Raw genomic sequence first — 27,502 nt, forward strand, 5'->3', positions numbered from 1 at the left:
GAAAGGCTTGCCACACAAATGAGGAAATTTCTACCAGGAAAAACAGGAAGACAATTGCCTTTTGAATTTGAGCAGGCATCTGCTACTCTTATTTTTTGACATCAAGCAACTGTCACAACTCAGGCCATGCTAAAAAAAGAACAACAAAACAATCACAGACAAAAAGAACAAAACCTCCTCTTATTTTCACAGTTATTAGGCAAACCTACAAGCATGATCTCTACATAACTGATGTGATAGAGCTCATCTGAGTTACAGCCTAACTACATCTGAGAATACAGCCTAAAAGTGTCACTCTGAGAGTTGTAACCAATCTTAAGGCATACTTTACAAATCATACTCTTCTGTGGATCTATAACCATTTGTTTCATCAACAGAAGTATTAGTGCCAGGATAAGAATGAGACAGGGTCTTCCTTGCTAGGCAAAGGAGAAGTTCTGGTACTCAGTATTGGAGTATAAAGCAAAGATGATGATGGGTGTTAGTGCTGGAGAAATGTCCTGTAGCTCCTCTGCCTGTCTGGGAAGGGAGGTCCAAATGCTGGTCAATGGTGCCATGGAGGGGAGGCTGTCCCCTTGCTGCACCAAAGACTTTACTTTTCTGCATCAAGAGCAGTCTCAGCTGAAAGTCTGGTGCCTCAGTATCAAACACAAGTGAGTAAATAATCAGGAGAACTCACAAGGATGCTTATAGCTGGAATACAGCAGTAGTTCATTGAATTGGAGGGTCTGGTACTTAACACTTAAAAATCTCCTGTTTGTGCACAATATAATGCTGCATGAGAATGAATTGTTACATTAGTGATATGTTGGTGAATGTTACAGAAACAAATGCATAACTGGTTTTTAGGTACAGTGAATGCTGACCATCTCTGTTCAGGTCATGGCTGTAGCAAGCAGTGTTTGATTTTCTTCTGTCTTCTTGTTTCCCTGTTTCTCAAGCTCTCTTCACATAGACTTTGTAGTACAAACTTCAAAAATTTATTGTATTTCAAAGGGTGCAAGAAACTTAAAATCATTTTCTTTCCTAATAGAAGATGAAACATAGATGAAGAAATGTTTCTGAAGGGTGTCTTGCACTTTCTTAATTTTCTTTAAAAAACTGCAGGATGAAAAGCTGCTGGTGGCCTCCTTTTATAATTCTGCTAAAACCCAGTGTACACCTCCATATCTTAACTTGAAGTTTAAGCAAAACACTATCAAATGAGATGCATGTGGGTCACCTCCTCACTTGCTCTAAAAGGGAGATTGGTACACTGAAGGTAAGATAAAGGAGATTTGACCCTTTCAAACTAGCTTTTTTCCGTGGAAACTTTAAGTTTCCCACCTGGAGAGGGATAACCCTGTGTACCAGCACAGGCAGGGAGCTGAGAGGCTGGAAAGCAGGCTTGCAGACAAGAACTTGGGTATCCCAGTGGACACCAAGTTGACCATGAGCCATCAAATCGTCCATGCAGTGAAGTCTAGTGGCATCCTGTGCTTCAGGAGACAGAGCACTGCCAGCAGGTCAAAGGAGAAGGTCCTTGCCCTCTATTCAGCACTTTTGAGACACGTTTGGAGGGCTGTGTCCAGTTCTGGACTCCTCAGTATGAGAGGCATGGAGGTATTGGAGCAAGCCCAGCAATTATGTTAACTAAGGGCTTGAAACATCTGACATACCAGGAGAAGCTGAGAGCTGGGCCCATTCAGACTGAAGAAAGGAAGATGCAGGTGGATCTTATCAATGTGTACCAATACATGATGGGAGGAATAAAGAAGATGGAGTCAAACTCTCCTCTTCTCTTGACAGAATGAAAGACAATGGCCACAGACTGAAATTCTGCTGATTAAACACCAGAATAGGTTGCCCTTAAGGGTTGTAGAGTCTCCATCTTTTGAGATAATCAGAACCCAATTGAGCAACCTATGGCAGCTGACCCTGCTCTGAGCAGCCAGTTTGGACTAGACAATCTCCAGGGTTGCCTTCCAGCCTCAGCAATACTGTCATTTGATGTTCTGCCTTTTGGAGGAGGTTGTAATGTTCCTCCACAAAGCACAACTGTTATTTCTTCTGCATTTCCCAAGGCATTACTCTCATTCCTTGTTTATCCTGCTCCTTAAGTCTTTCCCCATACCCTCAGAAATTACACGTCTGTCATGTTCTTTGATAATTAGTCACTCTCACCACATAGCATCTGGTGACTTGCATTTTCTGTTGGTTAAATGGTCTGGATCTGATGCTGAGACAGAAAGATGTGTTTCAGTAAATAAAGCCGTACAAGCACCTTGCAGGCACTATTAACTGCTTGTCACTGCTGAACTTCCTCAGCAGACCCAGGTAGGATGAAGCTGGGATAAGTGACTGGAGCAATGTGACAGCCACAAAGGAAGATCAGGGGCAATCAGGATATTAAAGGAGACTGAAATTTATTTGCATCCCTGTACTTCTGTGCAAGAAAAGTGATTGAAACAGCAGCCTCCTCTCAGCACCCTTGTGAACATAAAAGTTTAATTTTTGCACCATATTTCCATCTTCCACCTACTTTGTGGTTTCCATTTGCTGAGGTTTGCTTACACTTATTAGACTTCTCCCAGTCAAAGAGCACAGATCTTCTGTAAGCAAATCTCTATTCAGAGCTGAATCCATTCAACTTGTTGTGGAAGAGGAAGCTCTGGGAAAATAATTTTCTGACCCAAATTCAGAGATGGCACTAGCTGTGATATTACAGCAAGTTGCCATAAATGATCATAAAATGTCGGTACTTGTATGTCCAGGAGATTATGTTGCAAGGCTGCTTTGCTCAGAATGAATAACTGGAAAGCACAGAGTAGTTGAAACTTCCTGAAAGGTGATTTTGTTGTTATCACCAACCTTCCAGTCAGAAAATTTATGGTGAGAATGTACCTCATTATGAATGTGTTGTTATCATTGCTTCCTCGAGCAGCAGCACCTCTTTCTAAAGCCTGCCTTATCTGTTGCTGACCTCTGAAGCTATAAAGATGAGTGTTGTGTCACTCAGTGCAGGAGATGCCTTATCTTTATAACCAGCACATTTTCAGAGTAGAGTCAGCTTCTTATTGCTTGTATTCCACCACGGGAAAGCTTATTTAAAACAGAAAATACTCTGATCACCGCAGTGTCCAGTATGGTTACACTACCACTCACTCCCTGTCTTTACTGTAGGTAGGACAAAATCTACTTGCAAAGGGCTAATTCCATACCTTGTATCCACATTTTACAGCCACGAGTTCTCTGTGATTAGAAAAAGGTCTTTGATTCTTTATTAACCGTGTCTTAAACTTCTAATTGCCAAAACAAATGGAGAAGTACATGCTCTTGATATGACCTTTGGTTTTGGCCAAATGCCTGTGAGATATATATCTTTGTGTTTATTGACTAAATTACCCATAAATTAAGAAGAATCTCCCCATGAGTTTGGGTACACTCCCTTTTCACATGCTCCATTAAGCATCAGTCCCTTAAGATTTACTTTTTTAGCGTGTCTGTTTTATTGGATACAATTTCCTCACGAACAACTGTTATGCTGAAGGAAATATATAAACTAGATGTTTATATACTGGAGTGAGCCTTGAGCAAGATAATATGGTTTCCACAATTACCTATGTGGGGAAAGGGATCAATTAAAACTGAAAGTGTAGTCACTTGTCATAGATTTGTGTTGAGCTGCAAGGCATAGATTGAAGGTTCTCATTCTGACTAGCTGAAGACTTTTTGAGACTAGATTTCAGACTCTCTCTAGTAACCAAGACAGTAAGGTTAGTATCTTCAGAAACAGGACACTGACTTTTCTTTAGCAAGACCAAAACTTACCCTGGTGTACAAAGTGCTTGTTATCCAAACACTGTGTGACAAGATCCATTATTTTTATACAATCATTATTTTCAGACAGCCTGGCTGTCGGTTACATTGAACCAACACAAATATAATTTCTTGCCAAATGTTTCTCATTAGCCTATATTGCAAATACTCAAGAATTTAAAGAGCTGTTTTCAGCTTCAGGTGCTTTTATGGAGCTCTGAGTGTAACTTGTTTTATGAAAATCAAACTCTCAGCACAAGGGGGAACTTCTTTATTGTAAGGGTCACAGAGCACTTGAACAGGCTCCCCAGAGAGGTGGTGGAATCTCCTTGTGTGTCAGTGTGAGCTGAAATTCCCCCCCACCCCCCTGACAATAACCAGGCTAGCCCAGTCTGGAAGCAAATGAAAGCTGTATTTACAAAGCAGAATCTACAATCTATGATGAAATGCAATGGATATGTACAAATATACAAAAATTCACAACATTTACAAATATATACAATCAACAGAAAAACACAACCAATTTCCCTTTGCTTCCCCCCAAAGGGGACCCTTCCCAAAGGGGCCTCCCTCTCCAGGAGCTTCCCCCCCAGACACCCCTTGGACAGAAAGCAGAGTTAGAGCAGAAAGTTGTTAACTTAGCTGCCAAGGTCAGTGTGTTATCTGCAGCCAGAAGAGAAGAAGAAGAAAACAGCAGCCAGACAGCCCAGCAACTGCCCCCACTGCAGAATGCAGAACGTGCAGAGTGCCCACTTTGTTTTGGGTAATAGTTGTTAAACATTTCTATCTATCCAATGGAAGTATTTAGAACAATCAGTATTTTGCTTTCTTACACCCAATAGTGACTTATTTACACTTTTTCACTTTCTCTGTTCTGAACTTTGCAAGGAAAAATTAAAAATACAGTTTCAAACCTTCACACTGTGCCTGGAGACTTTCAAAGCCTGTCTGGATGTGTTCCTCTGTGACCTGAGCTAGATCGTATGGTCCTGCTCTGGCAGGGGGGTTGGACTTTCTCTGCTTGATCTTTGAGAAGAAAAATTAAAGAAACAGTTTCAAACCATCACAGTGTCCCTTCCAACCCTGACAACTCGTGATCCTCTGATCCTTTATTTACTCTTTACCGCTGAAAGTGCTTTCTTAAATTACCCTTTGCCAGATGTAGATTACAATAGTTTGCCAGTTCCAAAAAATGAGACTGGGTATGAGGCAAATATTTGACAGTATGAGAAAGTTCAAGCTTCTTAAATAAAAGTTTTAATATGTGTAATTAGATGTGTGCTGCAAATTAAAGAAATAGAAGATATTTCTAGAGGACAAATCATAATCTAAGAGGGAAATGTTTTATTTGAATTAACTATTTTTTGTACAATTGAATATTGTTTCCTATGGATGAGATGTGATTTTGTAGCACTCTTTTCCTGCTGTAGAGGAGAGGAACAGGAGATTAAAATCAGCATAATTTGTCATAACTTTCCTATCAGGTGTCTTGATGGCTGCAATTTCATTTTACAATAGTACCAAGATTTTTCAAAGCTTAATGGAGACATACCAAATAGTGACTTTGGCAAAGTTAGAAGAGAAAATATTGTTGTGAGGGGGAAAGAAATTCAAATGGAAATACAAATTTTCTATTGCATGTTTTATGCTTCTCTCCTTTGGTCTGACTGCTGCTTAACATGTTATGTGATGAGACAAAATTATCTCCTTTTTTTCTTTTCTTTTGTTTAAATCTTGAAAATGAGCATGTTTTGTGGCAAGAAGAGCTGAAGAACCTCATGCAGAAAAATCTGCTTTGGAAACTCAATGAGTTACAATTGACTTTTCTTTTTCTCTGAACTGTGCTTGCATGCTTTACATGATTTATGGTTCATTAGTTCAGGTTAGAGAAAAGTTTTACTCTTTTATTGTGAACCACAGAATTCAATAAAAGAAAGGAAAATGCTTCACTTGCAGAGATCCTGAAAGAAAAATTATGGAGCTTCAGGTTTAAATTGGGGTATGGTAGCAAGCTGCTTTCTTTTTTAATCTTTACTAATTTAAGAGTGTGGGTCTAGAAGAAGTATAATGGACTTATGGTCTGAAATCTCTCTAAATGAGAATTTCAAATGCACCACTGACTGTTTGTATTAGGCAAAATTGTCCTAGTCCTTGTTTGACCAGACAGGAGGATAATAGGAAATAAGCCTGACCGTTACATCTCTGCTTGGCTCCTGAATCCTTTTAGTGATGGCAAAGAGAGAATCTGAATTTCTTTCAGTTAATCCTGGAGTGATCCCATTTAGACAAAGCTGGCTCCAACAGCTCAATCCAGCACCAGAATAAAAGGATTTTTTATGTATTCTTTTTTGGACTCCATTTAGCAAAGTAGATATTACTGCTGTGTTGTTGTAACGTGATTATTTTTTTTTCCCCTGCTGGAGCAGGGAAAGGGTGATAGAAATAATGGAGAGCACAACAGCATATCTTTCCTGCCATAAGAGCAGGGGAGATGCACCAGGCATTCAGATTTGTAAGCAAACCAACTGTTGTGTGTCACTCTCTCTTTTGTTAAATGCACAGCAAAGAAACCCATTGCACACTAATTATTAATCACAAGAGAAAGCTCTGCTTTTCTGTTTTCATCAAGCTCCTCAATAGGTAGGATAATTTTCAGTGCATCATACCTTTTAATTAAGTTATTTTCTTTTGTTGCATTTTGTTTTGATGGAAGTAACTTCTTCCATAAACAAGCACTAGTTCTAGGTTAGCTCTCCAGCAGGTAGAAGTTGGCTCAGATTTCATGCAGTGCTTCTGGAGCTGTTGAGTGCTTCCTCGCCTTCTACAGAGTGTTGATGCTACTAATTTCTTTCTCCTGATAGGATGCAATATTTCAGGCAAGTATCATACTCCCAAGACAGGAACTGCCAGCTTTATTAAGTAATTGGAGGATGTGAGCCATGCCTACAGTTCAGCCCTTGCTGACAGGAATTCAGCAGGGAAAGCAGAACTTTCTTCCCAAGTATAGCACAGTTCTTGTCCAGAGGGACCAATGAATAGAAATATATGAACAGGAAAGCAACGATAGCTGCTTATTAATGTTAGAAAGGTAAAAGCAGTACACCTTAAAATAGCCTCTAGTTTCTAAAGACAAATTTGCATCTGCTTGTGTTATATCAGATACGTTTTCTTGCTTTCTAGTTTTCTGGATAATGTGCTAAAGGAGTTGAAGGGAATATTCCATTCCTTTCCTGACAATCATAATTACTTCTTCCCACTTCTTGGTATTTTCTTCTTTCCTTATGTCTGTCTTCTTTTCTGTATTGTTTCAAAAGTGTTGATGATTTTGTAAATTAAATTGGTAGTGTACAGGGGTAAAAAACATAGCACTGGTCTGGAAAATATTGAAACATTTTTTGTTTATTCCCTTCTTCTTCCTCAATGGTTCATCTTTCTTTTTTTTTCCTTCCAAAAATCCTGTTCATGAAATTTAGTACAGATTTACTGACAATTTCATTGCCCTGAAACTGTGGGGGGGGGAAGTTTCTTCTAAAAACTGACCAGTTTTGTAAAACAGCTTTTGTTGAGCTCTCTTTGTAAATCAATTATTGAATAGTCTGATTATAAGTGTGTGTGTGTAGTAGTGAGATCTTCATAAAACCTTCTCTGTGTCACTTTACCTCCAAATATGTAAAACTGTTCCATTATTCCTTAGTCACCTCCTGTATTGTGATAGGTATTTTCTTACGCATACTTCATACAGTTTGTAGATTTTGGAGAGATATATAAGGAAAACAAAATAGTTTGAAGATTAAAACACAAGCTAAAATCTGGAATCCCTTGTGTATATAACACAAGAAGTGTTCTTTAGAGTTTGTTGTCTTGTGTGTGTCCTGACTATCTGTCAAAGCAGGCTATGGATGTGTGCTGCCCACTAAGTATTTTTCTGAAGAAATTTGAGTACACAGCTTTAGTACAGGCTCTGATTTCTACTTTTTCTGACATACAAAATATAATGTACAGACAGGCTCTTGAGCAGTGGTTTCAATACAGCTTCACCAGGTGCACAGTTCCTGGTCTGAGCAAATAAAAGCTTATTTTGAAAAAGTGCATAGCTCATAAGCAGGGTGATGGCTGGTGCAAAGGCTGTGCTGTGTATTTGGTGTGTTATGGAAGGCATGAAAATGAAGACACATGAGAAAAAAATGGATGAATGAGTGGGAAAGTGAGAGGTCACAGGAGAATCAAGAATCAAGAAGGTTGGAAGAGACCTCAAAGATCATCGAGTCCAACCTGTCACCCTAAACCTCATGACTATCTAAACCATGGCACCAAGTGCCACGTCCAATCCCCTCTTGAACACCTCCAGGGATGGTGACTCCACCACCTCCCTGGGCAGCACATTCCAATAGCCAACCACTCTCTCTGTGAAGAACTTTCTCCTCACCTCCAGCCTAAACCTCCCCTGGCGCAGCTTGAGACTGTGTCCTCTTGTTCTGGTGCTGGTTGCCTGGGAGAAGAGACCAACCCCCACCTGGCTACAACCTCCCTTCAGGTAGTTGTAGACAGCAACGAGGTCTCCCCTGAGCCTTCTCTTCTCCAGGCTAAACAGTGCCAGCTCCCTCAGCCTCTCCTCACAGGGCTTGTGCTCAAGGCCTCTCACCAGCCTCGTTGCCCTTCTCTGGACATGCTCCAGCCAATTCAACATCTTTCCTAAACTGAGGGGCCCAGAACTGGACACGGTGATTGGGTAGGAAGGGGAAATTAGAGAATATATCCTGTTTAAAGGAAGCAAACTCTGTGATGTCAGTGATGACAGAGGTCTTCATTCTTATCTTCATTCTTAGGGACAGGTATTTTTCTTGTCTGTGGCTTCTTCTGTCTTAAAAGGTTTAGACAAAAGGTTAAGCTTGAGGATTAGCTTTTTTTTTTTCTTTTCTTTTCTTTTTTTTTTTTTTTTTTTTTTTTTTTGTAGCACTGACCTCCTAGAAGAGGTTTCTGTCTTCTGCTTACCAAAAGAAGAGCGTTAATATCTTCTCTGACACGTAGCTATTGCTACTTCATTTTTTGGAACCACCCAAGCAAGTTGTCAGATCCAACTTCTCCACCCCCTTAAACAATAAGCTAAGTGAAATCAGATAAAACCAATGATTGTAGTTGGCTGCCCATATTCTGTATTACCCTGGATCAATTGCTTCAGTAAGAAAATGATTTCCTTGTTAAAATATACAGTATTCTAATTTCAAGGAAAAAAGCTCCACTTTACTTCAGAGGTAGGACAGACTTGTGAGGGCAGACTTGTGCACCAGAAAGGAGTAGTGAAGCATGTCCAAAGAACTGTGAATCAAGTAAAAAACATGTTTGATCTCTAGGACCAGTGTCTTAGTGAAACATTTTTGGTGTTGCTACATATCTCGATAAGTTGACTATTTATAGCACTGTAATAAGGAATAAAACCAGATAGAGGCATGAAAACTTCTCCAATAGTGAGCTTGAAATTTGCTCAAGTATTTGCCTCACCTGCATGTTCTATATAATGCCTGAGTGACTTGATAAGAATGACATGGAAACTTCACATAAAATGTTTTTCTCTTCAAGCATTGATCTGTCTGACAAGCAGCCTCTCTCATGTTCATAGCAGCACAGCCGAGCACCACATGGGTGGTGAAACTATTTAGTACTCCAGAGCGTCCTTCACTCCATCTCTGTCTCCCCAGATAGTTCAGCAAAGTTATGGAGAGGTTCATCTCACATATTGTGGGGATGCTTGCTTTAAAGATCAGCAAGGCAGAGCTGCCAGAGTGAGCGATGGCACAAACTTTGCAAACTGATTAATGTGCCTGGAACGCTGAAAATATTAAACTGTAGCCTTTAGTTAATCATAGTGCCGGGAGAACAAAACCAGAAAAAAGACTGATGTTGTGTTTCAAAGAGCCTCCAGGGTGAGAGACACTCCAAGGTACTCAAAGAGATCTGTAACCTAGGCCACCACTCCCACTCATCCTTTATTCTCCAGCTATTTGGCATACAAACTTTCCCCTTCTTATGCTGGGAGCCTTTACATTGTAATGCTAGCATAAAACTAAGCATCTCTGCAGGACAGGTTTCCTCCTGTTGTTTACCTGACTGTGAAAATCATATACTGACAATTGAATTTTTCAAAGCAGAAGTGAATGATCTACTTGTTATTGTTTGCATGATGCATTTTTGTCCCTGGGGGACCTCATGTTTAGCTCATCCATTATTTACAATTCCTGCTGAAAATAATGGGCCCTCCAAGTATGGAATGACTGCCAGAGCATCTCTACATCTGCATAAGTAATTGTTGCCTATCATACACTAAGTCTCATGAAAAGCTTCTTTGCTCAAATGATTTCCAGTGGAGCTTACACTAAAAATATGCTTTCTTGTCATGCCATCAGTATTTTTTAATATCAGCAAATGTTGACATGTTATGAAATACTGAACTGTGAAAATAGTAACTGTGTTTCAGCCTCCTGTGGTTGAGGAACACACCCCCATGCAGTTTTTTTTAAGATGTGGCTTCATCTCTGAAGTTCCAGGTTGCTAACAATGATGCAGGTAAATCAATTAAAGTTGGTGGGAGCATTCACCTAAGAAAGAATTATCTCACATGGGAAATCAATACATCTTAAATGTTAACTCTTGATTATTAATACCTCTTTTCCCCATTCATTATGCAGGCTAAATAATAGGTCTTTAGCTGAACTACCTTGATTCAATCATTTATCCTGATAGTTCTTTCCTATTTAATCAAAAACACAAAACCAAAAGTATTTATCTGGTTAGAAAAACAAAACAAACAAACAATGTAACCAGCCTGCTATTGTTTGGTTCTTGGATTTCCTACCACAATACTCTATTCAGGCTATGTTATTTTCTAGATGTTTCAGCTCTCCTTTTTGATAACTGCTTAAGATGAACTTTTTGTATAAAGGAGTTCATGTACTGTAGATTGATATCTATCAGGTTGCACAGACTACAGTGAAAGGGTAAAGCAGCAGCAATATGAACATATGGTAACCAGATGTCAACCAAGCATGAAGTCAGGAAAAGGTCATATGCGGCAGCTCGCAGCAGCTCAGCAAGAAAGAGGAGAAAACAGAACCACTGACATTTTCTGAATGCGTTTTCCTGAACTCTTCAAAAATTCATGTGAGACACTGTGTTGGCTCATGAATTTAATTTTCTTGTGAATTCTCAGGAAAGAAAACTTCTGAACTTAGACTGATGAGGAACTGGATTGTGGTGGTTCTGGTTTCCGATGGTGTGGTTGCTTGACAGTGTGGCTCCATCCTCCCACAGCCCACCACAAACAGTACAATACCACTAAAGATTCCAAAGGTTAGGACAACTCTTGGCCAAATTGCCCCAAATGCAGTCTTCTCTTCCCTTTGATAGGAATTTAATGTTTCTTTCTTTCCAATCTACAACAGGGCCACTCTGGCAATATTTCAGGCCTCTCTTCATTCATCTTTTTAAGTACACTGCATCTGGAGAGACACTCATGTGCTGGGGGAATAGGGCTCTGAATCTATATTGCATGTTGTCAACAGAGTGTTACATTGGAAGCTTTGGCTTTTATTATTACTTGCATTTAATGCTCTTGAAATCTTTGAGCTTCCTCCTCTTGTAGTGATGCTGTCTGCAAATCTGGTTTCTAAACGGTGTCTTCCTTTATTGAGCTCAGTTGTTTTGAATTTTGTATGTAGAGAAAAGATGGCAGTCAAGCCTTGAAGCTGTATGTGTAGGTTTCCTGGATAGAAACATTTCTAAATACTTATGGTCAAGAAGTCAGTGCTGTGCATTCTCCTATATGGCATAAGAGGTTTAGTCGAGTAGTATCTCTTCATAAGTCCAGATTGTCATAGTATTTTTCCTTTTTTTTGCTGTAGTTAATAATATTGATGGTTTCATAGAGGTGTATTTATCCCATTGTAGCTACAGACAAAAGCTATGGCATGTTTCAGTCCTTGTTCATCAGTAAGCTGAAGCAGTATTCTTTAATTGATCTGGGGAACCTGAAGCTATGTTTCTATGTCAGTGTGTTGCTCTGTACTAACGCAGGTTAGTGCTAGCTCAGTTATTTTTTAAATGCTCCTTATTACACAACACAAACTTAATTAACACCAGTTCTTCATCTAGTTTTGACCACTACAAAGGCACTACTAACTCTCATTCAAGCTTGTGGAAGTCTTACTTGTAAGAATTAGTAAAATCTACATTTAATCAAATTTTATAATAATTATTGTTACTATCATGTTCTTTCTACTTTCTTATCTTATGCACATATCCTGCAGTATCCAAGTTCTTACTTATTTTTTTTTTATGAGGGTAAGGCATGGCAGTACATCTACACTGAGATTCTGTCACTGCTACACTCTCCTTTTTGCAAAACAAAATAGTATTCCTCAGTCTGAGAAAAGTGTGACCTATGAAGTTTCAGAAAGATACAAAAGGGCAGTAAAGAAGAATTCAGAAGTATTCAGATAGGAAGAATCAAGAGATTTATGGAGAGGGGAAAAGAGGATAATAAAACTAAGAACAGTCCTGAAGCATCATAGCTTTGCAATCAGGAGTGATGATACACCCTCATTAAGTTGTGGTATTTGGAACTTGTAACAGTCAGCTAGAAATGGGAAGGAGGAAAATCCTAATTATGCTAGTGTTGATGAGCATGTTCCTCTATAATTTGGTACAAAGAAGATCACAGGGTGTTATTTGCTTTTTGCACATAACAATGTTATTTTAATAAAGAATTAAAAAAAATTAAGCACTCCATTTATAACTCAAGATTAGAAAGTGTAAAGACATCAGGTTATTAAAAAGTCATGATTTTTGTAATGGCTTTGTGAGGAAAGGATGCAGAGCCAGAAGGGAGTTCTGAGGGAGTCCAGCCCTTTCCAACTGCTTAAAGTTCTGCCTTTAAATTAGCCAGATACGTTTTACCTCCAGTCATTTAAATGAAAAGCTGTTAGAGATCTCATTACCTTAATGCTGAAATCTTAGGGATTGGTAAACTCATAACTAATTGGTAGTGAACTATTTTCATTAACTTTCAAACAAAATCATAATGAATATATTATCTAAGAGAAGAGAGAAGCCAACTGATGATAGAAATACTTTGTCCTATCTCAAGCAGCAGAGGTTGAGTATGGAATGATATAAGAAAAGGTGAAGTGCAGTAATTGCCCCACTGATTGGATTCCAGAACTGATAGACAGTGGACAATGACTGTCAATTTTTTAACCTCTAATCTTTGACTGTGCTAAAAACATCTTTCAAACCCCATCAAGAAGAATTGCCAGCAACTAGTTATGGAAGCAGAGAGGAAAACTAAACTGTTAGCATTAAGACATGACTTGCCATCTGGTTGTACTTAGTTCAGCAGGATAGAAGGTTTGAAATCAAACGTGTGCTGCTGTACTCCAGAGCTCCTGCTCAGTCACTTAGAGGCCTGGCTTGGTAGACATTATTGGTAATGTACCAATATTGGTATGTATGCTTTGTGGTCTTCCAAATACTCTTGTACTTCTCATTCTGATGATGATCAGTATGTCTAGTTACACATGTAAATGTCAGTCCCTTGTAATTTATGCTTTAAAAATAATTCACAATAATTCAGTTAATGGAGTCATATGTCGAGTCAGCACTTCAAAAACGACGTTGTTAGTCCAAGCTATACACATACATACACTTCACTGCCAGTGAAAAATATATCTGGAGCCAGATATTCCACTGAGGTCAAGTTCTGCTAATTTAATGTCAGCTGAGAATCTGGCTTGTGGTTATATCTTTTTCATTCCTAAACCTTTTGTACTAAAAACTAAGCTCTGTGGATGCATTTTGCAAATGCTTTTTTAACGTATCTGATTTGGGAACCGTGAAAGCTGTTTAAAACGCACTTGTTTGGCGTGTGGTCACTGAGTTAACTGTGAATAGTCACTTCTGTTAGCCTAATTAGAGAGGAAAGAAGTGTAAATTCTTCCTTATGTAAGTAAAAGTGGGCTTGTCACTCCCCTGTGGTTACACTCAGGCAGGTTATCATATTTTGATAGCTGGTTACCAGTTGTGTAACCTTGCTCACCCGTGTATGCCGCACGGGGCACAGATGGAACACAGGGCACAGAGGGTGTAGAGTTGTTTTGACTCCCTGTTAAGTGACACAACATGTTTTATTGGCCACCTCACAGCATACTTTGCACATTGCTTTGTTTCTGCTTGTTATTCCTTTCAGGTCTCAATTAGATGTGCTTCTGCTAGGTACGGCACCAGGGTCAAGAAAAAGAAGATAGAGAGCCTGAAAATAGTTGTCAGAGAATAGAACAGTAACACTAATTAAATCAATGAAAAGTACTGGCTTTCTACATTTGCTACAAAAGTGAGGTCTTCATATAAACCAAGACTGGCTCCCCAGTTAAGAGAAACAGGAAGCTGCTAGAGAGAGTCCAGCAGAGGGCTACAAAGATGATGAGGGGGCTGGAGCATCTCTGATGAAGAGAGGCTGAGAAACCTGGGACTGTTTAGCCCCAAGAAGGAAAGAGTGAGGAAGGGATATTATCAGTATTTATCAGTACCTGAAGGGTGGGTATCAAGATGATGGGGTTGAACTCTTTTCAGTGGTGCCCAGGGATGGGACAAAGGGCAATGTGTGCATAGTAGAACACAGGAAGGTCAATCTAAAGGTAAGGAAAAATTTCTTTATTTTGAGGGTGACAGAGCACTAGAACAGGCTGCCCAGAGAGGTTGTAGAGTCTCTCTCTTTGGAGACTTTCAAAACCCTCCCAGATGCATTCTTGTGCAACCTGTGCTAGGTGAACCTCCTTTAGCCAGGGGATAGACTAGGTGGTCTCTAGAGCTTCCTTCTGACCTCTACCATTCTGTGATTCTGTGGGAGTACTTTATAAATTAAGATGCTTGTCTGAAGTTATTAATCCTTGAAATAATTATCACTTGATTGGAATCTGCTGGCAATACTAAGTCCACGCAAAGACTCATTTGCTTGCCAAAAATAAGGGATTGAAAACAACAAAGAATAGTCATGCTTACCCTGTATGATGACTTTAATTTTCTTTTTAATTTAAATGCAGTATCTGAGAGACATTGAAGTAGCTGAAAACTGTCTGTGACATTTTTTACACATACAGATATAAACTTTTTTTTAAATTTATTTGTACAACTCTTGTTTAACTTCAAGGAGCTCCTCCAGACTTGCTCCTTGATAATAAACAGGTTTTGCAACATTTACCTATGTATGTCTTTCCTAGTTAACAACTCCTGCTAAATGGTGTGGCCAATCAGCAAAGTTCAAGCAGCTGGAATATAATTTTGAGGGCTGCATTATCAAATTGTGAACAGATTAAAGTCATTATCCATTTAATCTAAAGTAATGTGCAAAAAGACATGCAGTTACCTTGGAGAAATGAATAAGCATATTAAAAGTGGCAAGGAAACCCATCAGTTAAGCAGTTGATAATCAATCTTGAAGGAGCTTAACAAAAGGCTGCATCATGAAATGGATGCTGTCATGAGCTGTAAACTTTTTAGTGATGACTGTAGAAGGACAAGGAAAAGAATGCTTGAAACAAAATTTTGAAACAAAAATCTTAGAAATAATCAGATAAACAAGATACAACTTTTATACATTTTAAGCAACATCCCAATGATCAAATAGTATTTAGAGATACAAAATCTGCTAACCATAACTTAAGAGAATTTTAGGGTGAAAAGAACTATCTTCCTTTCTTCTAAGATAACTGTCTTTTCAGTTTCCAATCCAACTTTTTTTCCCCAGTATTTTTCCCATATTCTAGTTTTCACCTGTTAATAGTTTTGATGCTTCAAAACCTGAGCACCAGACAGAGCAATATAGTTTGATGTTACAGTCCATTTAAAACCCCCAAATTTCAGGTCACTTTAAGAAAAAAAAAAAAAAGGTTTAATTCAGAGAAAGAATATTCAGGTCAAGCCAACCTGAAGCTGGCATAATGTATTTCTGGGTTTTGTGATGGTAACATGAAACACCTTAGGGTGAAAAAAAGTAATTTTCAACAAGTCAGTCATATAAAAATTGTATTTGCAATTGGAAAAAAAAATCAAACAAAAGCCCTAACAAGTTTTGATGCAGCATTTCTCAAGGCAGGATAATAAAAGAATGCTCTAAAATAATTATCCCATCAGAAACAAAGTGGGTGGTGATCTTCCAGAAGTCCCCAGAGTGCAGCAAAACTCCAGATGCATACATTGTCAGGTAGAAGTAAGAGGTGGAACAAATCTCCCTGTAGTCAAGCTGATCACTGGTTGAGTTTCTCAAGTTTGTTCACTTTTGTGTTCGTGTCCTTCATCTCGAAGGTTGGTAAGATGTCATCATGAATAATTGTCTTTTGGCATTACCATTTAATGGTATTTATTCCCTTTTCATGTGTTGAAACCTTCATTGTTTAAATTAAATTCAACTTGGAAAGTCATTAGTAAAAAACCATTACATGCATTCTAGCAACTTGGGGTTTGTGTCCAGTCTCTGATTTATGAATGTATTAGTATCATGCGATGCCTCTGTTGTTTTAAAGGCTTATTACTGTCATCTCACCATGGCTATGTTATCATTTTAATTAGGTATCAGGAGCAAGAAGTAAAAGAAAGAAGAAGAAAAAAACATGCAACAGATCAAGTATTCATCAAGCCCATGAGAAATATCTGCCTCATGGGACTTAAAACAAGGTATGAACAACTTTAAAATATATATCAGGACTCTGCTCTTTTGAATCCTGTATCTCAGCTCCAGTGATGCCATTGCAGTTACTGAGTTAAGACTGTGGTAGGCTGAACAATAAATATATAATGGCTTGTGTGGCTCATCTACTGCTTCTGTTACTTCTTTCACAAAAGAAATAGATGAGGCTGTAAACCCATTTGAATATATTTTTTAGAAGATTTATCAGTCAGGAAAAATGACATTTTTCAGTCACAGTCTTTCTACTTGTGATAAGTATCAATAGAAATCATAGAACACACTGGGTTGGGAAGGACCTTTGAAGGTCATCTAGCCCAACCACTCTGCAGTAAGCAGGGACATCCACAACTAGATCAGGTTTCTCAGAGCCCCATCAAGTCTGACCTTGAATGCCTCCAGGGATGGGGCCTCCAACACCTCCCTGGCCAACCTGTTCCAGTGTTCAACTGCTCTCATAGTAAAGAACTTCTTCCTAATGTTCAATCTAAACCTACCCTGCTCTAGTTGAAAACCATTGCCCCTGATCCTAATGCTGTACTCTTAAAAAAAATCCCTTCCCAGCTTTTAGATTTTAGTATCTAGGGGCAACCTTCTTGACCTGACTGTTTTATATAAAAAATGAATGATAGTAGCTAACCCAAACTTTTTACAACTTCATTACAATCAAACAATGAAATGTCTCCATACACTCAAATGCAAACTCTGATATGTCAGAACGAAACATATAAAATATATATATATATAAAATAAATTATATATAAAAATATATGATATAAAAAATAAATGATAGTAGCTAACCCAAACTTTTACAACTTCATTGCAATCAATGAAATGTCTCCATACACTCAAATGCAAACTCTGATATGTCAGAATGAAACATTTAATTCAAATTCAAGTTGTTTCTATTTCTTTTTTGTTTTGTTTTAAATTTTTCACAAAACAACAACAAACCCCAACAACACAAAAAAAACCAAACAAAAAAACCCCCAACCAATAAAAACCTCCCAAACAAACAAAAAAAACACCCACAACTTTTTCCCCCAGTATCACTAATGAAAGGAAAAAATACAGTCAGGTAGATTGCTCTACCTTTCACTTTGTGCACACAACATTCCTTATAGAAAATCCAATTACACTGACATTTTCCCACATTTTTAAATTTCCTTCATCATGATTTGGCTTTGTGTAGTCAGGTGCTATAGGGTATAAAAAAACTGAGATAAGAAGTAGGTAGAGTCAGATAAATCAGCGTGGGTTTTATTTTTATTTCTAAATTTATTTTTGTCTTTTAAAAAACCACAAACAAGCCCACTTCATTCTGAGGAAGAGTTAATGAAGCTCTTCACAGAAATATGTTGGTATGTACTAAAGGATGTTGCAGTGTAAGTATGCAGCATGATTAGAGCCTTCTTGAATGTTTCACCTACTTACATGGACAGGGAAAGCTGTATCGTAGAGATGTGATGAAGAAAGAATCTATTACACAATATTGGTGAAGATAAAGATAAAAGAAATCATTATGGCTGTGAGATTTCTATCAGAAGCTCACTCTGACAGCAGGAGAAGGGAAAATGTTGGGAGTGAGCCCAGACTGGAAAGGATCCAGGCAGAACTTGTGGCCACTGGGAGAAACAAAGAATTCAGCAAATAGGATCAAGAAGGCTTAGGGAAAAATGAGAAGAGGCAACAGTTACAAATCAAAGTAGAAGTCATTCCAACTGGACAGAAGGAAAAAATGGCAATATGAATGATTAAACACCGATGTGGGATGTCTGAAAAGGTTGTAGGAAATGGATCTGAGGTATCTTATCCATGTGGGTAACACTTACCACTTCTCTGCTGCTCTGCCTTTTAGGGTGTTTTTAAAAGCACTACCCCCTTGTGTGGTGAATTACAAATGTTAATGAATATTGATCTGTTGTAAATTATCCAGGGAGAGCAATGGTGCTCTAGATTAGCCTTCTGCATTGCTTAGCAGTCTAGGAAAAGGAGCTGTCATGGGCAGTAACAAACACTGCAGAGGAAACAAAAAAGACCAGGTACCTAAAAGGCACTGAACCCTTGCTTGATTAGAAATAGGCATTTTAAGTACAAAACAAGCAGATAAACACAAATACATGGAATCCTTGACAAAAGATAAGCAAACCCTACATTTTTTCTTAACAGAGGAAGGTACTTTTTTTCCCCCCAGCAGAACTGGTTGAATATTGTTTTAAATAAATGAACATTTTATTACAGATTTTCCATCAGAGTTCTCTAAGACCCTATAAACCAGCAGTCAGCTGCAATGTACAATTACATCAGTGTGACTTATGGAATTGCATCTCAGAAGCTGCATACATTGATGTTTTCCTTGCCTTCCAGATATAATCAAATGACAGTGTTATATGCAATATGGCACTGATCTACTACCTGCAAAGTCCTGCTCTGAGAAAAAAGTCAAAGTGTGCTGGTACCACTCTGGATGAAGAACAATCTGTGTAAAAGTAAGAGCCACACCAACCTATTTATTTAGTTTATGCTTTCAAAAATATCTTCCCCTGATTTTCAAATGTCTGTTTGTTGATGTCCACTCTACAACTCCTGAATTTCTGCAAGCATTATATCAGCACTTCTGAAAATCAAACCTAGAAGTAAAGTTTCAATTTTTGTCACTTTAAAAAAGAATTAATCTCTGATTGTGTCCACCTGATGTGCTTGCAGGTGAGTACAAACAGTGTGTCTACTGCATATTATGCATTTGGTAAAGTAAATTTGCATGTAGCATACATTTTGTAATCTAGACTTGCTGAGGACTGTTCTGTGCAAATCTGCTGGCTCTTATTTTACATACATAACTCCATGCAGCTAGACTCATAAAACCATGACATGGATGAATTGCTTTGTTTGATCTAAGTGGAAAGACTGTAGTTTTGCAAGAGAGAATCCCCAGACAACCAAAACAGTGAAGGGGAGTGTTCACTTGTAACCCTTGTAAATATTTTCACAATGATACCCTTTCCCAACCTAAGTAAATTAAAAAACAAACAAACAAACAAAACCCCAGCTAGATCTAGACCATACAGCATGTTGCTTGATGACCAAAAAAACCTGAAAACAATCCAAGGGCCTAGAATGAGAATTTAGTGCTTGAAATGTTGTTACCATTCTATCTTACACCCAGACTTTCAGCTGGCATAAACTGGGCTCAACTCATGCTGACTGTAAAGGAGCTGCAGGCAGTGATACCAACTGACAAATAGAATCACAGAATCACTAAGGTTAGAAAAGACATTTAGAGTCATATTGGGTCCAACATAAACCTAATAGTGACAAGTCCACCACCAGCCTGTGTTCTGAAGTGGCACACCTACTTGGCTTTAAAATACCTCCAGGGACAGCAACTCAACCACTTTCCTGGGCAGCCTGTTCCGATGCTTGGTAATCCTTACAGTGAAGATTTTTTCCCTGATGTCTAATTTAAAACTCCTGTGGTGCAACTTGAGACTGTTTCCTCCTGTCCTACCACTTATTACTTGGGAAAAACAATGTCTGGCTTGAGCTGGTTATAAATATTTTGATGCTTTCCATTTCTAGACCCATCATGCACTTGAGCACACTGTTGCATCAGAGAAAAAAAAAAACCAAACAAACAAACCAACACATTTTCAAACACATTTTTCTAACAGGTATATTGATTCACTAGCATGGAAGTACCACTTGATATTTCCACATCCATGGTTCAGAGGGAGATGTTTTGTGCAACATGTGGCATTTTATGGCTAATCTCAAAATCAAATAAACGTTACAGAAGAAAGATCCACATTTGGCAGTACTGAGCTTTGGTAATGGTTATATTTTCCTTTTTAATCACAGGAGGTAATTAACATTCACTTGAACATCTTAGACCATCTTCATTAGTGTGTAAATTAAAGAGCAAATCCCTCTAAGTAACAGGCAATAGATGGGGGGGAGGGGAATGCTGAAACAATAAACAGACCTATTAGTTACCATTTTCAAAGTAAACTTGTTTTAAGTTTTAAGGTGGCCACCTGTATAGTATTTTCCCAAATGATTCTCAAATATCTTTTGATCTGGGAAGGTCTGGATAAGAAAACCACAGAATCAAATTAAATCATCCAGGTAAATGTCATCAGTTGCTTTTCCCATGCCAATCAGTGCTGTAGCTCTGTCCTGGAATTACCCAGGCTGGATGAGGCTCTGGCCAGCCTGATCTAGTGTGGGGTGTCCCTGCCCATGGCAGCAGGGTTGGAACCAGGTGATCGTTGTGATCCCTTCCAACCCTGACTGATTCTATGATTCTGAGTTAAAATATTTGCTTTTTTTTTTTTTTTTTTTTTTTTTTTAGGTCACATCAGAAAGCAGAGTTTCCAAATTTTATTATGAATAAAATCAGGGGAAAAAATTTGGATTGAAGCTCTGCATTGCAGGATGCTGCTTCCCTCCTCTTACCCTCTCTAAATGTCTGAGAAATCTGAGTGAGGCTTCAGTAGCTGTCATGGAATCCAGCAGGAAGGATGAGCATTACACAGGGGCCTCAATAAGCAAACAGCAGGAGGTAGAAAAGGGGCTTGGACTCAATGATCTTCAGAGCTCCCTTCCAACCCCTACCATCCTGTGACACCTGTTTTGGGTAGTTCACAGTGATAAGCCAAGGAACAATGGGAAGTTTAATATAAGCCTCTTTTTTTTAATTGTTTTTATTTTTTTCTTGGCAATTTTGATTTTACCCTTTTGAAATTCTGCCAGACTTTTGAACTCTATCTCCTAGAAACAGTGATTACTTTTGAATTCACATTCAGAAACACAGCGCATTAAGTATGGATTGTTTGGGGTTTTTTGGTTTGGTTTGGTTTGGGTTTTTTTGTTTTGTTTTGTTTTGTTTTCTGGTATCTACTAGTTAAAATGGAGACACTAGAATGCAGGTAAAATTCACACCTCCCTTTTTTATTGCCTAGGTGGACACACTTGGTGCAGAGTCCTGTAAGGGCAGTAAAGAAGGGCAGTAAAGAAGGGAAGTGGCTCAGCCTACTGGACACTGGTATTGCTGTCCCAAGGCTAGTGATGAGGGAATTGTGACCCTGCTTGCTTTGACATTCACAATTCCATGTCCATGCACAGAGTAGCTCTCTAACAAATGCAGGAGCAAAAAGTTGACATAGTGTCTGCAGCTGTGAAAATTTTCTTCCTGGAAACTTCTGGGAGAGCAGTGATGTGGGTGGTGGATTTCCTGAGTCATGAAAGCTCTAAATATTTCAGGCATTCTCATATTCTCATTCTCATATTCTCTTTAATTTCTACATCTGTGTAGAAATTAAAATCTGTTGAAGTGATGGGTAGGCTGGGATGTCAGGAAGCCATACCTGAGCTTGCAGAAGGGGGACCATGAATCTTTCTCCCAGCAAAAAGGAAAAGCCTATTTTCTGAAAGAGCATTAGGGGATGATCTTAGTGGTAAATTCAGACAGGTAGCAGACTGCCATATTGGATCACCTCTGGGATCCAGTTGCTTATGTTCTCTTTGATTCTGAGAATAATCAAGATGAAATATTCAAACAGGATTTCTCAGTTTTCATCATGGAAGGCAGGCCATTTCATAAAATTTGTCCTAGAGACAGATTTTCACAGGGCTGTCTGTTTGTTTTGTTTTCCTTCAGAAACTTCAAACCTCTGCGTCAAGTCTTATATGAATGCTGAGCATGAGAAGAAAGCCAAGGGTTTTGCCACTGCATGCTTACAAGGTTTTCAGAGGAAAAAAAGTATTCACCACCACTCCATTCCCTATGCTGCTTCCAAAGAAGGTGCATATGAATTCATAGAGAATCCTATAATAACAAGAATCCATAAAAAACTGGATGTTTCCAAAGACTGATTCTAAGGTCTTAAAATTCTTTAGGTGGATTTTACCTGTCTTTCAATGAAATTCCCTAACTAACCATGAATAACTATTTATTGCCATCATCAGCAAGGGTCTAGTGCATGGACTAAAGGAGTGTTTGCAACATAGCTTTTCCCTGAGGCAAAACCAAGTCAAAGCACACCAGGAGATGAACTCCTTTCAATGACCTTCATTGTTGTCTTCTCTGTTTGGAGTAGACTGAGTCTCTGAAAACAGAACTCATCCATCACTTAGTGTAAACTTTGGGATTCTTCAGTTGCTTGTTATCAGGTACACCTTTCTTAGCCACAGATCCTATTGGAGTATTTTAGGACAAAAATGACACAGATAAAACCCAGCAAACTCATCCGTGCTCCTCAGCTTGGTTAGCTGAGTATTTCTAACCTTGAATTCTGCAACAAAATCTCAAATATGTTACCAATACAGTCATTCTGGGTCATAATATCCATTTATCATGGAACAAAACCACAACAGTGTAACAGCAGTAAATGAAATTAAAATATTTTTAGTCTACACAGAGATTTGCAAGTGACATTAACGTCAAGGAATATTTGTCCAAATGAATGTTTAGTCAATACAAAAAGAGTTGCACAGAAGCTATTCTGCTTATTACTTCTGTTTTGTCATGGAACTGGAAATGTTCTGTAGGGAAAGAAAGTCAGATTTGTAGAAATCTGTCAAAATCCTTTATAGACACATTTGATGTGTGGAGTTTGGAGCAGCCACTAACTGCTTACATTTTTCTGGGGTACAGAAGCTCCCTAGGAAACCAGATCTCTGTGATCTGCTTTTTGCAACCTTTTTGGCTGTGCTTTGAGGTTTGTTCTTTCATCATGCAGTGTCTCAAATCTTCATTTCCTAGATTAAAATTCTATTTTGCATAAATTGATCTTTTTTAATGCTGTTCCTAGGAAGGTTTTCAGCGAAAGAAAAAAAGGGAACTGCAGTGTGTGTGTTTGTGATCACCAGAGGAAGAGTCACCAGAGGAAAAATTGGAGAGTAAGCTTGCAATGCCTTAAAAACCTAAGGCTATAATCAATTCTTCATGTGTGCCTAACCACTGATGATACTGTGGGGAGTTACAAGTGTATCACATTGAGAATATACCTCATAGAGCTTCTGTCTAAAAGTCAAGGTTTATTAATATGATATCATTAAATAAATACAAGAGGGAAATAGCTGATTAGTGATATGAAACTATAAATCATGGTCTGGCCTGCAGAAAGTGTATGGATGTGAGCAGATCCTGTTGAAGGCAGAAGCAGTTCAGTGTTCAATGGAATTTCACTAAGGGGAACACAGGAATAATTCCACTTTCCTTTGTCCTAGTAAGTGCTATTATGAGAATATTTGTCCTTGAGGAAATACTACTTTTTTTCAATGGATAGAATATTTTTCTATTAGAAGTGTGTTTGTAGCTAGAAAGTAGTATTTCTAAATTGAAGTGTTGGTCACAAGGATGTGATCTACTTTATTTCAATATCAGTATGCTCTCTGCTCCAGGACCATCTGCCAGTTTAATTTTTAGCCCTTGCAAACAGCATGTGTGGATACATAGACTTGATAGACTTGTGTGTGTGCAGATACAAGTTTACCAAGCTATAATCCTGACTGGCTATGTGCAAGCCAGTTCCAGTCTCTGGTGGTCTTTAGTACTGCTGAAAGGCACAATACTTTTATTCTGGTGCACACCTTGCTAAGATACAACTTCCAGTGTGGAACCAACCCAGGTCCAGTTGATTAAAAGCAACAAAGGCACACAGTTACCTGCTTGCTCTATTTGCTTCCATGCCCATGATTTCACAAGCAATGCTCTGTTTCTCATGACTGCTTGCATTCTTCCCACCTCATAAATACAGTTTGCCAAGACGTTAAGAATACTCACAACATCCTCTTGAGATTGTTTTTTCCAACGGTTTTGATGGAATACAGGTGAGCTGCTGATACAGCTGTTCTTGACATTGAGTTGAAGAGAGAGGAACATCTGTGGTGACAGGGCTTTGCAGTTTATTAGACTGGGAAGCACAGTGGGAGAGTGTAAGGCACTAAAAACACAGCCTGGGGCATAGTTTGGGCTGAAAGAAATCAACCTGAGAAAGGTGTCTGGAACGGTGCAAAACAACAAGCTACACAAGCAACTGAGTCCTGAGTGGACTGAATCTTGGGTCAATTCCCCTCTCCTCTTGAGTATTTATGTGCATGAAAGAAAGCAGTTTGCCAGAAAAGAAATAGATTCAGACAAAATGCATGGAAAACCCACACAAATTGTATTTTTCTGGGGGGTCAGTTCAGGCTCTGTGTGGGCAGCCCTCAAGAACTGTCTTTGTTGTCACACCTCTGTAAAAGTGACTGAAAACTTCACTGTCCTGGTGGGCACCTCTAGGATTCTAACAAAGGTGCTCTGGGAATTTGCCACTCTTTCTGCCTAAATTAAGCCTAACCCAGGTCTTTGATTACCCCTGAGTTATGAGCAGTAAAAGAGAAACATTAGTCAAATAAGTAATGTTCTACTTTGGAGCTGGTGCTAGATTACTTTTTGTGTTGGGTGTAATTGATCATTGTAATTTCTTCTGATGATCTGAGGCAATTACACTAAAAGATAGATCCTTCTCTGGCCCTATTAATTCAAATAGCAATTTTTTCATCTCCCAAATGCCTATCCTGTCTACTCCCATTGACTTACACACAGAATCAACTTTTTGTGCCAGATTGTCTTTCACAGGGAGACACTTGCAACTAAAAATGATATTTAATGTAAAAATTTTGAAGAATCAATACTTTAATTAAATTAAAACAGAAGAGGCTTATGACATTTTTTCTGCTGCTAAGTGTGGGTAAAACTCAGCTGAAATGAAGGCATTGACATCATTTAAATTAGCAAAGATTTTTGGCCTTGATTTGCAAACCTGGAAAGGAATGTGGCATTATGCTGTTCTTCCTCCTTGTAATGACAGAAGCTTTCACAATAAAGATCTCTTTTAATTTATGACTTGCCATAAAAGACATTGCATGACAGGGTTCTCTGGTAGTGTAGTCTTCTGCCAGGGACAGAGCAACTATTCATTATACCTTATGCTGTGCCATCACTTATCATGCTCCTTACCCCACCAGTCTATCTCATTATTCTCCAGGAAAGCCATTTTAGGAACTGCCAGCAACTTAAATTATAAATGGGTTTATGCCACTTTTGGTTTTGAACAAGGAGACAGACATTTGTGAAATAGGAGCATGAGGTTGTGCCAGTTGATAATGTGATGTGACAGAGTGACTCATCTAAACAACACAATATCCCTTCTCAACCAAAATTTGAAGTGGCATTGTTTTATGTATTCATTTCCTCAGATGAATTCATGCAGCCAGAAAGACATAACCAAATAATCTGAATCTATAAATTGTCTCTTAACATTTAATTTCTTTCTTTTTCATTTGTTTTTGGTTTTGTTTGTTCAGGTTGGGCCTTTTTGTTTGCTTGGGTTTTTGCTAAATAACAGAAAATAATTTGTTTCCATTGTAAAAATACAGGCTTGGAAAGTCCTAAGGATGATAGTTTAGCACAGGATGAAAATGAGATAATACAATTTCACAAGAAAATGAAACTGGAGTGATGCACTGCAGTGAGTAGCATTACTCTGAATTTAAACAGCATAAATAAGTCTGACATCTGGTCTTAAGTCTGGGTAGTCTGACAGTTTCTCTTGACCTGACTTGGCATCAATACACAGAAGGGTGATATTATCCTGGCTGTCTGAGAAGCATCTAGAAATGATTTGACAACCTTGAAAGGAGAAACTTTAAAAGGTAAGGCAGAGTAATACAGTGAATCCTACCTGTGTACCATGAAATCCAAACAGGGTGAGTTGGGTGTATGGCTGAGCAGAGTGTCACTTTAATTGTGGTGGCACAGCAGGAAGGTGGCTTCATATTTTACCATCTACTTATTATGGCCCTCTGGCTTCACTCTGATGTTAATTCATTGCAGTAGGCTGAGTATTTAGGGGTTTTGGTTTTTTTTCTGATCTATTCTACAGAAATGATACTAAAGTTGTAGAGCTTTCTTGGGTTCATTGAATACTGATACTTATGATGATAAGGGATGTGTTCAACTTACAGCTGTGGGTATATATAAATGGATTTTTTGTCTGCTGATATTTTAAAAAATGTGTTTAAATATGCTTTAAAGGCAAAGAGAATGTTTAGTTTAACACAAGGTATGTTTCTTATCCTAGCTGCCCCACTGGTTAATGCCCTATTTTACTTCATGAAGACCTGTCTACAGAGAGAAGACTGATCTTGTTTGCTTGTTTCTGCTGCAACAGTTGCCATGTGACGTTTTCACACGATCCCTTTCTCAGGGGAAAAAAACACCACCAACAAAAAATAACAAACAAACAAAAAACCAACCAAAAAAAAAAAGCAATAAAACCAAACCAAAACAAACAGAAAACCCCAAATCCAACACACAAACTAAAAAACACTGAACAAAACCCCAAACAAACCAACCAACCCAACAAAGAACAAATTGAGTAAAGAAAAGGTAATTGCTTAGTGATGTCCAATCCTCAGTAATCAGTATTTTCAAGTAGAAGAGGCTCTTATTGACAAAGAAGAGAAGTTTCTAAGTATGGCTCAGCTGGACAATGGGTGAAGTGTGTAAATCTATTTTGAGTGTACTGCAAAGGAGGGAAAGGCAAATGTGTGTTTTTTCTCAGGTTTATATACTGTTTGCTCTATTTCTGAGTTCCTTGAAAGCTGGGACATGAAATTATTCTTTCTCTCTTGCCTTTCTACTTTATGAGTCTGCTTTGATGGTATATGAACAGTTGACTGATAGCTCTGATTGCAGTATTAGTGGCTTTGTTGTTTACTGAAAAAGGTAATAAATCACAGTATCACATTATGACAGTATATCAGAGGTTGGAAGGGACCTCAAGAGATCATCAGGTCCAACTCCCCTGCCAAAGCAGGATCACCTAGGATAGTCTGCACAGGAATGCATCCAGGTGGGTTTTGAAAGTCTCCAGAGAAGGAGACTCCACAACCCCCCTGGGGAGTCTGTTCCAGGGCTCTGTCACC

This window comes from Indicator indicator, chromosome 5, assembly GCF_027791375.1.
Source record: "Indicator indicator isolate 239-I01 chromosome 5, UM_Iind_1.1, whole genome shotgun sequence".
Lineage (NCBI taxonomy): Eukaryota > Metazoa > Chordata > Aves > Piciformes > Indicatoridae > Indicator > Indicator indicator.